The sequence below is a fragment of the Chiloscyllium plagiosum genome, unplaced genomic scaffold, assembly GCF_037043375.1.
Source record: "Chiloscyllium plagiosum isolate Xiang-an unplaced genomic scaffold, Cpla_swu_hap1 HiC_scaffold_47, whole genome shotgun sequence".
NCBI classification, from domain to species: domain Eukaryota; kingdom Metazoa; phylum Chordata; class Chondrichthyes; order Orectolobiformes; family Hemiscylliidae; genus Chiloscyllium; species Chiloscyllium plagiosum.
Genome location: NW_028270185.1, coordinates 40816728 through 40828530, shown reverse-complemented (window position 1 = coordinate 40828530; position 11803 = coordinate 40816728). Strand labels below are relative to the sequence as shown.

The 11803-nt window shown below is 45.4% G+C and overlaps 1 long non-coding RNA gene and 1 other non-coding gene across 2 annotated transcripts in view; both read right to left on the bottom strand.

Moving 5' to 3' along the window:
- Nucleotides 1-3373: 3373 nt before the first annotated feature.
- The window catches only part of LOC148136113 (uncharacterized), a 52468-nt gene continuing 44038 nt past the window's right edge, over nt 3374-11803 (bottom strand). The window contains exon 3 of the long non-coding RNA XR_015754670.1: nt 3374-3561. This is a non-coding gene — a long non-coding RNA (uncharacterized LOC148136113). The remainder of the gene's footprint in view (nt 3562-11803) is intronic.
- On the bottom strand, nt 10790-10871 carry trnal-uaa (transfer RNA leucine (anticodon UAA)). The gene has a single exon. It is a non-coding gene; the product is annotated as a tRNA-Leu (tRNA).

The following is an 11803-nucleotide window of genomic DNA, read 5'->3' as shown; positions in this document are numbered from 1 at the left end:
AGTCACAACATTGTTGCCAGGGTTGGAGAGTTTAAGCTAAGGGGAGAGGCTGAACAGGCTGGGGCTGTTTTCCCTGGAGCGTCGGAGGCTGAGGGGTGACATTATAGAGGTTGACAAAATTATGAGGCGGATAAATAGATAAAGTCTTTTCCTTGGGGTCAGAGTGTCCAGAACCAGCGGGCATGGGTTTAGGGTGAGAGAGGAAAGATATAAAAGAGACCTAAGGGGCAACAATTTCACCCGGGGGTGGTACGGAATGAGCTGCCAGAGGAAATGGTGGAGGCTGATAGAATTGCAACATTTAAGAGGCATTTGGATGGTATATGAATAGGAAGGGTTTGGTGGGATATGGGCCGGATACTGGCAGGTGGGGGAAGATTGGGTTGGGACATCTGTTCGGCATGGAGGTTTGTATCGCTCACTGATCTAACCTGAACAACTTTGCCCATTTACCCAGTCTGTCAATATCCTTTGTAATGTCAGGGTCTGTTTCCATGCTGTAAATCTCTATGACTCTATTTAAAAGGCATCTGGATGGGATGCAGACAGGGAGGGTTTGAAGGGGTAAGGGTCAAATGTTGGCAAATATAACTAGATTAATTTCAGTTATCTGGTCAGCAGAGACGAGCTGGAATGGAGGGTCTGTTTCTGTGCTCAGCCCCTCCGAAATCCTGATGAAGTACTTTTGCCCGAAACGTCGATTTTCCTGCTCCTCGGATGCTACCTGACCTGCTGTGCTTTTCCAGCAACACTCTGATCTAAGCTCTGAAATGCACTCTTTCAGAGTTCCATCAACCTCATACCATGCACTTGAAGGCACTTCTACTGCCTTCCGAAGATACACAAAGCCAACACACCAGGATGTCCCATCATATTAGGCAATAGGATCCGATGTGGGAACCTCACTGCCGATGTCAAATGCATCTTGAAAGCCATGAGGCAGGGTACCCCCAGCTTCTGCCACGACAGAACATTGGGGCACAGGCAGATTTCAACCTCACACCTTCAAGGCTGAATCTGAGCTGTGGTGGCATCTATTGTTAAAGATTTACCTGAGAATTTAGCTATTTGTACATACTGTTTACATATGAAAGAATAAAATCTAACATGGTATTTCTAAAAGTATACAGACTGAACAGACAATGCACTTTTATTTTTAAATATGTCATTTCAGTCGCATCACCCTGTAATATTTTGCTATAAATTCTCTGTCTTATGATGTTAGGCTCCACAACCACCTGATGAAGGTACAGCGCTCCAAAAGCTAGTACTATCAAATAAGCCTGTTGGACTATAACCTGATGTTGTGTGATTATTTAACTTTGTCCACCCCAGTCTAACACTGGCAACTCCAAATCTTTATTACATATTGTTTACACTAACTCACACGCAGTTCAGGTCAGTTTAGCACAATGACCCTGTTCCTCTTTTTGTGAGGTTCCCTGTGTATATTAACAGAGTTAATGGGCCCCGAGATGATGAGTACATTCTCCTTATCCTCCCAGTTTAAACAGTTGAACATATCAGTTTGAAGCCAGTGGAAGAGGAGATTGTATTTTTCTGTACAATTTCAGTGCAGAAAGTTCAGCCATAAACTGTCTTCGCAAAAGTGGGGGTTGAATGCAATTCTCACTGAGCAACATTAATACAGCAAACACAATTCCGAGTTACTGTTATCAATTGGTTAATGAACTGGGATGAAAAAAAAACACTTGTGGTGTGGTGTCGTGACTCAGTTTGTTCACTTGCCGACATCATAAACAGCCCACAAAGATTTCACATCGTAGTGGTGCCTGTGTATTTTACCAAATGCATGGTTGTTTCAAAATCTCCCAAGTCAGTGTTGCCCGTCAGTCAACCATGCGTCCTGTTTGAGCCTCAGCCTGTTTTGGTGACCCTCGTCTGATAGGAGAAAGTGAGTACTGAAGATGCTGGAGATCAGAGCTGAAAATGTGTTGCTGGAAAAGCGCAACAGGTCAGGCAGCATGCAAGGAGCAGGAGAATCGACGTTTCGGGCATGAGCCCTTCTTCAGGAATAAGAAGGGCCTGAAGAAAGGCTCATGCCCGAAACGTCGATTCTCCTGCTCCTTGGACGCTGCCTGACCTGCTGCGCTTTTCCAGCAACACATTTTCAGTTTCGACCCTCGTCTATTCCCTGGTTTAATTCCTCCAGTGGATATTGTTTCTTCCGAGCTATTAATTCAATCTGGAGTTTCCTTCCTGCGTTTGACAAGAACTTCTGCTTGTACTCCTCCTTTATTACGCCTCGTTCATTTCCAGTTTGTTGGGAATAACGAGGTGGGCCAGGAGACATGGCAGGCTTGCCGGGGAATGTTGCAGTGATGGCGCAGACACCAATAGCTGTTCACCCTAATTCTCTGCTGTCAACATTCATTCATTCCACAGCAACAGGAAATACTTCATTGCACTCCTGTCGTTGTGGTTCGCACTGTGAGTGCGGTTTCTTTTCTTGTGGATTATGAATTCTATTTAGAACTCGAAAGGATCATAATATTTGGAGGAAGGAATGACTCCTCACCTCAGGCATAAGTTTAGGGAACTTTATTCGGAGAATGTGAGCCTAATCCCACACATGCTACCGAGAGGGCAGAAAGCCTGTTAGCTGGTCCACTCTCAATTTGTCTCCGAATGTCAGACTTTTCAAAGAGCAGAAATGGGAAATGAGGAATATGGGCAGACCGAGAGTCCGAGAATGTGAAAGAGGGTCAGGTGCATGCACAGAGAAAGAAAGAAATATGGAGACGCATATTGACGGAGATACTGAAAGAACCAATTCTCCAATCGACATGGCTGCTGACTTACAGAAACAAATAATAAAAAAGGTAACTATTAAGCACAGCCTTTCACCATCTCCGAGCAACGGAAGGATTCTTACAGCCAACAAAGTCATTTTAAATTTTCAACATTGATGGTTGTAAGCTAATGAAAGATTTTGGTAAATATCCTGACAGGGAAAACTGATCATTTTACCAAAAGTATAATACAGAAATGTCTAAATAACCTCGCTCCGCCGATATGAAGCATTAACTCTGTTTCTCTCACTGTCGTACTAAGTTTTTCTATCAAACCTTGGTTTTGGTTCCGATTTCAAACATCTGCAATCCTTTGTTTCATATTATTCTTAACAACGTTTGAGACAAAACCAATGACCTGACGGCTTCAGCAAATCGGTCAGAAATACTGTTAGCAAGATATCTTTGCAGAACGCATCGCCCATTCCCTGACCAGGAATCACCCTTTCCCCCTCAGAAAATGCACCAACTCCTAACCGTGAGATTAAAAGGGAAGGCAACAGAAGCTGTCGCATTTATTCTCAATGAAACCACTTATGCATTTCATTTTGGTTCATTTTCGCTGCACATTAGTTTCTCGTTGTCTTCGAGGTGTTGTTAACACGAAAGGAAAATACCATTCGGCCTATCGTGCAGTATGGCTCATCAGATAGCCGTCTGTTTTCGATCCAGTGTCCAGCTTTGACAGGATACTTTGTGTGTTCTGTTGTTTTCACCGCAAAATTCAGAAAAAGATTATCCCTGCGATCTTAAACGAGACAACACTGGGAGTGAGTTATATACCGTCATACTGAAGTGAAATCCCCTCGAGCAACCCATTCACATTTTCATCCATAAAGTGAGTCACAGACACACGTGCCCGGAGGTGGGGGGAGGAGGGCAGAGTTTTCGGGATTATACCAGCTCCTTGTGCTTCAGTACCGCTCTCCACCGACTTAAGACCAAGCCCCACCCCGCCCCCTACACCCCACCTATACACACACACACACACACACACACAGAAGTTTCTCCGACAAAAGGCAGCTTTAGGCGCAACTAAATTCAGTTTTACAGACCATGAGAGACGTTGCGTTGAGCTGGAATTTAAAATGGACAATTGCCTCACATGCAACTTTCAAATTTGAAAACACACTGATCCAAAGTCTGCAGCTCCTGAAAATCTGTCGCACATTGAGGTGCATTACTACCAAATTCGAGACCCACTGATCCAATCCCTGCAGTAAATTGCACACAAATCAGGAAGGATCGAACCACCAAAAGTCAGAGGCATTATCCATTACGTCACTGGCCCAACGGCAGCTGGAGGTTCGACAGGTAGTCGATATGAAATGGAAACATGGACATCGGGGTAAACAGTATTCACAAGGTGAACAATCAGTAAAAATAATTATCGTCACTGTTTCACATCGGATGTCCCACTTCGTGAAGCAATGTCTTTCAATAGCCAAGGCAACATATTTGCCCTCAGGTACCTGCTTCCGGGTCGCCTGAGCCTCTGCTGGAAGTTGCCATCATTTTATTCACAGTCAGTCTGCGATTTTTTGATTCACTCCAGTGAAATATCTTTTCATACCTTGCGTCATGACCTTTTCCAGTCAAGACCCTGAGCCAGTCCAGAGAGAAACCTCTGTTGGTTTGAATCTCGCGATGGAGAACAGAGGAGATGAACAGCGCCTTTTAGTGGTGGAATCCCTTCAGTGCAATCTCACGCATCAAAACCTGTTCTGTACATTCCTGCATTGCACCTACTGACCAACATCAGATCACCACAGCTCCACTTTCTTTACTTTGAAACCCAGGGCGATCATATGAAGCGTTTGCAAAATTGAAGAGAGAAACGTTGTTGCCGAAGGTGGTTATGAAGGGATGGACAGGCACAAGGGTGAGTACAATTCAGGTTGCTTTGGATACTATCAGCATTACCGGGGGCCCGTGCTGAGGAGTCAAAGTTTGTATCGTCCAGAAATGGATATAGTTCCAATTCAGGGAATGAAGGTTTAATTCTCTTCATGTGAATTGTCTGACTGAAAACGCTTTCCTCGTTTCACATAGAAGACATACCGGGATCCCTCCAGAATCAGCCCAGTGATTGCTTGAACCATGTAGAAGGACAATGACAGCGGACAGATACGATAGTGACCCCTTCAAATCTCCCTCCAATCATCTCACCTTCCTGAGTTGGAAATATGTTGTGTTCCTTCAGTGTCTCTGGGTGTAAATCCAGGAACTCCCGCACTTGCACCATAATGGCTGTACCTCCGTGTGAAGGAGTTCAATGGTTCACAAGAGCAACTCATCTCCTCCATCTCTGGGGGATTTAGGGATGGACAGCGAGTCCTATTGCATTGAGTGATATCTTTATTCCAGGAATGCGTTCCTAAATGTGGTAGGTTCCAATCGGTAGTAAGTTTGGAAGTGGAGCAGGGAAGTGAAATTGACGTGAATGACAATGATGACTGGGAGGCATGAGGCAGGAAGTGAGTCTGCATCTGGTGGTGCAAGGCTCAGTGTCACTGCTAATGGTTTAGCCTTTACAGCAAACTGTTTACATTGGCTCACACACCATTCCTGGTCAATTCATGGCAATGACACTGTTCCTTTTCGTGTGAAATTCCCTCTGTGTGTATGAAAGCCGTCAATACGCCCCAAGAGGATGAAAAATGTTCCCTTTGTCCTGTCAGCTTAAACAGATACACATATCTGTTTGAAACCAATGCAAGAGAAGATTAGCCTTTTATGTGCCTTTGCATTGAAGAACGATCAATCGTGAAATGTCTGGTTTTGCAAAAGAGGGGTTTGATTGCAAATCACACTGAGTAATATTGATACAGAAATGTATTTCCGAGTTCATGTGGTCATGTGGTTAATGAACTGCACATATGGACGTTGCTTAGTTATTTAAAACCCCTCCTTGGTAAGCAGCTGACCATACGGTCCAATCGCAGTTGCGCCCGCTTGTTGTATTGAAAGCTCGGAGGTTCACCTTTTATAAAGTATCCTGTTGCTGATGAAGCGACGCAGCATCCTGCCTGAGTTCGAGCCTGTTATGGTTTGGCAAATCCGCTCCTTTTTCCTGGTTTAGTTCCAGCAGTGCAGGTTGTCCTTCCTAACCAATACACCAACCTAGAGTTTCTTACTGCTGTTCTAATAGGACTCCTTCTTCTCCCCCACTTTTATTCTCCCTCCTTCATTCCAAGTTTGGTGGGAATAACGAGGTGAGGCAGGAAACACTGCAGAAAGGCCGTGGAATGTTGTGGTCATGGCACAGAAACCACGAGTGGATCACCCTCATTCTCTGCTGTCGCCATTCATTCATTTTACAGCATCATTAATGTTTCCACGTTCTCCTATAGTTAGTTTATTTTTCTTTGGATAAGAAATGCAACTTTAATTTCGAAAGGGTTATAATGATTTGAGGAAGAAATGGCCCCTTGCATCACATCCAAGTGCCAGACGTATTATCCGTAAAATGTGAGCCATGTTGTGCAGCCTCCTGCCAGGTTCCAGAAAACCTCTCAGCAGCTCCATTCTCAAACTATCCCCGAACGTCAGGCTTTTCATAGAGTAGGGATGGGAAATGAGGGATATTGGCAAAAAAAGGGTCAAAGAATATGAAAAAGGGTGAGGTAGATACACAGAGATAGAGACAGGAAATTAGAGGCCTATCTGGAGGTAGACACTGAACAAATCAGATCTCGGGTCGACATGGCTGCTAACTGGCAAAAAATAAAAGATTTTGATAACAATCCTCAGATAAAACTGACCATTATCGCGGCATTGTGGTCTAGAAATGAAGAACTAATCTGGTTCTGTCGTTGTGTATCATTGTCTCTGTTTCTCTCCACAGATGTTGCCAGGACTATTCAGTTTGCACGTCAATTCTTGTTTTTGGTTCAGATTTCCAACATCTGCATCTCTTGGTTTTCTATTCAACTTTAAAACCGATGTTCTGCCAACTTTGGAAAAGTGGTCAGAAATATTCTTACCACGATGTGTGTGCAGAATAAAGCACGCATTCCTTGACCGGGAATAGAACCGGTGTCACGGCGGCGAGAGCGCCAAAGACTGGCTACTAGACTACAAGGGAAGGCAGAAGACGCCCTTACATTTATCCAGAAAAGTGAATTAGTGACTGTATGAGAGCATGAGTCAAGAAGTTCATCTGAGGATGTAAATCTTCTCATTCCTGTTGTTGACTGAATGAGCGGTAACCATGCCTTCTGCTTGGACACTCGAATATGTGAACTGCTCCAAATCATGACTGAGGTTTTCTGGTTTTGGTTCACGCAGGTTTAGAAATGCTCGGGTCCAAATGAGGCGTTTCAGAGCCTACTTTGGGATACATTTGACAGAGATGACATCAGGTAACCAATGTTCGCTGTGACCCGAGCAAATGAGAGCTTACCTTGTCACTGAACGAGGATGCCTTCACATGTAAAGCAAATGCGATAGTTTTGGTGCAGAAACGATCAGTGCTGGCAACTGTACCCTTAAAATGGACGGCGGGAGAAGATCCACAATTCGACTCATATCGTCGACCCAGGAGGAGAGAAACTTAGTTGAGAGTGTGGTGCTGGAAAAGCACATCCGGGCAGGCAGCATCCGAGCAGCAGGAGAACTGCCGTTTGTTTTAGGAGCGTTTCATCATCTCCAGCCCTCACTTTATCCGAGGAGAGAAATTGAACGAAGTTTGACACAGCAATTAATCGGAATGGTATTCCTTTTCACCATGGCAGCAGATGTGGGCTAGCAAGTTCAAAGCCAGGTTTGCTGAAGAGAACAACAAGCAGGAACGCTCCATTCCCACCAATCCACTTTTCCCAAGGGAACAAAGTCGCTCCTGCCTGGTTTGAACTAGAGGTGTTTCGGGTGCGACCCAAATGGAACAACGAGGTCACAACCGAGCCACCGAGCCAGCTGCTCTTTATCTATCACTGACATTTCCGTTCCGAATAGACCAATGTTGGCCAGGGTTATTAGCACGATTGAAAAAAAAGGATATCACGTGAAAATGCTCAGGAAATACTGACAAACAGGTTGCCAGGTTTGCCGAGTTTGGAATGTAGGGCGATGCTGAATAGGCGCGGGCAATTTTCCTTGTAGCGCCGAGACAGAGGAATGTTCCTAACTGCACACTTAAACAGGATGGCCAGCAGGGCTGTAGACATCGCCACATATTCACAGCCACAGCGCAGTGACATTTGAAAAGAAATTCACGCAGCAGTTATTTGGAATGATACTTCTTTTTACCACTAGAGTAGTGATGGGCGAGTAAATGCAAAACAAGGTTTGATGATGAGGCTGCAATAAAGCCCCATCGAACACCATCTGGGAAACTGTCGCCCTTAAAGTGGGAACAACAATATTTCTGCTCAGCTCTGAACGAGGCCACTTTCTGCAGAAACTGATGCTTCTACTCTCCAGAAAGGTATCATTGCCCGCCGACTGCATTCTTGAAAATAGTAATTATCTGTGCTGGAAACATCCACCTATATTCTGAACAAGGAAGAATGTGTATTGAATAAAACCATACACGGCAATTAATTGGACGTGCATTCCCTTTCACGACAACGGCAGGAATGGGCAGGGACATACAGAGTAAGGTTTACTGACCAGATCAGAAAGCAATTACCTTCATCTATGTTAACACACAAGCCAATTGTTTTTACTGCCCGGATATTTGAAGGACCGATCCTTCCCATGGGAGGTGAAGGTGATAACTGCTCCCCCGCACAAACACAGTGGGGCCAGAGACCTGATCGAGCTGTCCCCCAGCGGTGATTGCGTTGTTCAGAACAGATTGGGTTTGCCGTGCACGACTGAAACTCAGCGCGATCACCCAGAGACACGGTGTAACAGCCGCCAGCAGATGTGGAGGGGTTTGGGGCGGATGAAGACCCAGTCTGGGAAAAAAGACTGGGTCTTAAATTCAAGGGGAATGAGTGTTACAGGGAGAAGACTGGAGAATGGGATTGAGAGCAATATTAGCCATGATAGAATGGCAGAGCAGATTATGGGCTGAAAGCTCTAACCATCATCCTATACATTCCGGTCTCTGGTCATCTGGTATCTAAGGAAATAGAAACAGAGTTAATTGTTCATTTCCAAGTTCTTCGGTCATAAATGAGCAAAGTGAGAGATGGGACAGATCTGATACAAATTTAAAAGCTGGGAACATGGTTGGAGAGGAAAATAAAATACAAGAGAATAAAGTTGGAAGTCAGAAGATAGTCAATAAAAAGGAAGACTGTACAAATCCAGAGGGAGATGGGCATGCAAAAAGAAATTTCACGAGTCCCGAAGTCTTAACACTCTTCCTTTCCAAAATGCAAGCAGACCTGCTGAGATTTTCAGCAATTTCATTTGTTGGTTCCGAAACAGAAGATGGTAGTGATCCTGGACCAATCAGCTCTTACATGCTTTGGGGATGTGAGACGTACCCGTTCACCCAGATCACTTCTGTCCCACTGTGAAACCTCACAATCCTGCCCCACCCCCACCCCTGTTACTGACAATAAACTGTCCATTACGTGAACCCCCATGAGCACACAAGATCATTTTCCGTGTGAATTGTGAAACGTTCAGGCGAGTTCGCCTAGGTTTCCGTCAGAACGGTCTGAATCACTTCATTTTGGTTCAGGACCATTTGACATTGAGCAGTCACTGTCAGACCCCGTCCCCCCAACAAGTAGACATTCGCGTTCTGTGTCTCTGAGCACTCTGTTTGGTGGACGTTTGGAGTGGAACCTGACGTTTTGAAAGAGACACAATTCATCGTATATTCGGCCGCACTGATAAACCTGTCTCTGGCACTTCCAGGAAAGTGGAGACAGCTTTCACTCAGAAACCGACGTGTGATGAAACACAGTCGGATCCACGTGTCAAAAACGACCCCTGCACTGGGTTGCAATCCTGCAAGTGGAGTAGAGGGCTGGATTTCTTTAAAGGAGTGAAAGGGCCCATCGTGAGGCTTGAACCTTACGGCCCTGAGATTAAGCATCTCATGCTGTACCGACTAAAGTAGCTGGGCCTGGCTCACGATTAATTAGTGTGTCATTTCATACTGAGCATATTTCACCTGGCATTGCAATTTGCAAGGATCCAGTTCATTCCTCCCAATCACAAATGTCATCATCCACACTTTCCATTTCTCAGCTAGTATTCGTTCAGAACATTATTATCTTTTTAGCACTTATCTCTGGATTTAAGATTCAATATACATATTTTCATATTTTTATCCTCATCTTTAGGTGGCCGGAATGATTCCCAATCACTCTGGCAGACGTTAAATCAATTGGGACATTCCCTAAGGAAACGCAATCATTCCTGTTTCGGGTGTAAGCAATCCCACCTGCTGCCGAGACAGAGTCCTCACAGTCAGCACTTTCTCTATCCTTCCTGCCAACAACTTTCCCCACTTCTTATTTGCGACACAGGAGTTTTGTTTATGAAACACTCCAAGGACTGCAACAATCTTCTGAAGCCATTCTCAACTTAAAGTGGAATTGTTGTCCCTCTCACACGGGAAGAGCCGTTCCTGGGGAAGGATTTTCCATGTGCTGTGTCCCAGGGCTGAGCAGGAAGCCGGTGATTGAAGCTGCAGTAGCCGCTTTCTGTAGGCAGCGGGGCCTTGGAGAGATTGGGGCCACATCCAGCTGCGGACTCTGCTGAGTTCTCGTTGTTGCAGTGTCAGTACATGGTTGGTCTCAATGCTTGAACTGAAATCGTTGAGGCTCGGTGCGAAGGGCAGGCTCGAACCACCAAACTTGCAGCCAAACGTGCTGACTATTTGAGACACAGAAACTGGTACGATATTCATCGTAAAGCAGTGCAGATGAGGGGGCTCCGACAGCAAAGTGTCCCACTGACTGTCCCAGAGTCAGTCTGGATTAGAGGCCTGACCGGCTGCAAACGCAACAACGAAAATGTGCAGGGCCTGCTAAGTTCCTCTGCCTGAAGAAGAACAGCCGCGATCTTGGTAGCGATGGGATTCGAACCCACGACTCGATAGAGACTGGAGCTTAAATCCAGCGCCTTAGACCACTCGGCCACGCTACCCTACAGGCGAAAAGCGCACAAAATTGTCATTACTAATGTTTCAGCGTCGCTTCACTTCAGCAATAACAGATCGTGCATTCAGTAACGAACGTGGTGCAATTTAGAAAGTATTTGAAAAGGTTTGCAAGGTTTGCACTGTTTGGACAATAGCACGAAGCTGAATAGGCTTCGACAGTTTTCCCTGGGGCTTCAGGGCTGAGGAATGGCCTTACAGAATTTTAAAAAGTCATGAGGCAGACGGTCAGAGAAAAGAGTCAGGGAGTAAGTTTTACATAAATTCATAGTTTTTGAGCTCCAGATTTCTACATGAATGAATGCAGTTTTTGAGCAAAGTACAAAAACTGCATGCAAGTACAAACTCACCCACAAAATATCTGTGTGCATGTGGGTCTTTGTCTGTCTGTGTGGGTGTGTCTGTCTGGGGTGGGGGTTATGAGTGTGAGAAAGTGTGTGTGTGTGTGTGTGTGTGTGTCTGTGTGTGTAGTGAGTGCAGAGTGTCTTAAGTCTGTGAGGGGGTGCATGTGTGAGTGTGGGAGTGTGCGTGTCTATAAAGCTGTGCGTGGGTGTCTGTGTGCGCGTCTGTATGTATCTGTGTCCGTGTGTGTGTGTGTAGAAATATGTGTGTGTGTGTGTGTGTGTGTGTGTATGTGTGTGTGTGTGTGTGTATAGTGCAATGGTGATCACCTGTAATGTGACATGAACCCAAGGTCCCGGTTGAGGCCCTCCCTATGGGTACCGAACTTAGCTATCAGCCTCTGCTCGGCCACTTTTCTCTTCTGCCTGTCCCGAAGTTCACCTTGCAGGATGGTCACCCGAAGGTCCGAGGCTGAATGCCCTGGACCGCTAAAGTGTTCCCCAACTGGGAGGGAACCCTCCTGTTGTGCGGTGCCCATTCATCTGTTGTTGTAGCCTTTGCTCGGTTTCCCCAATGT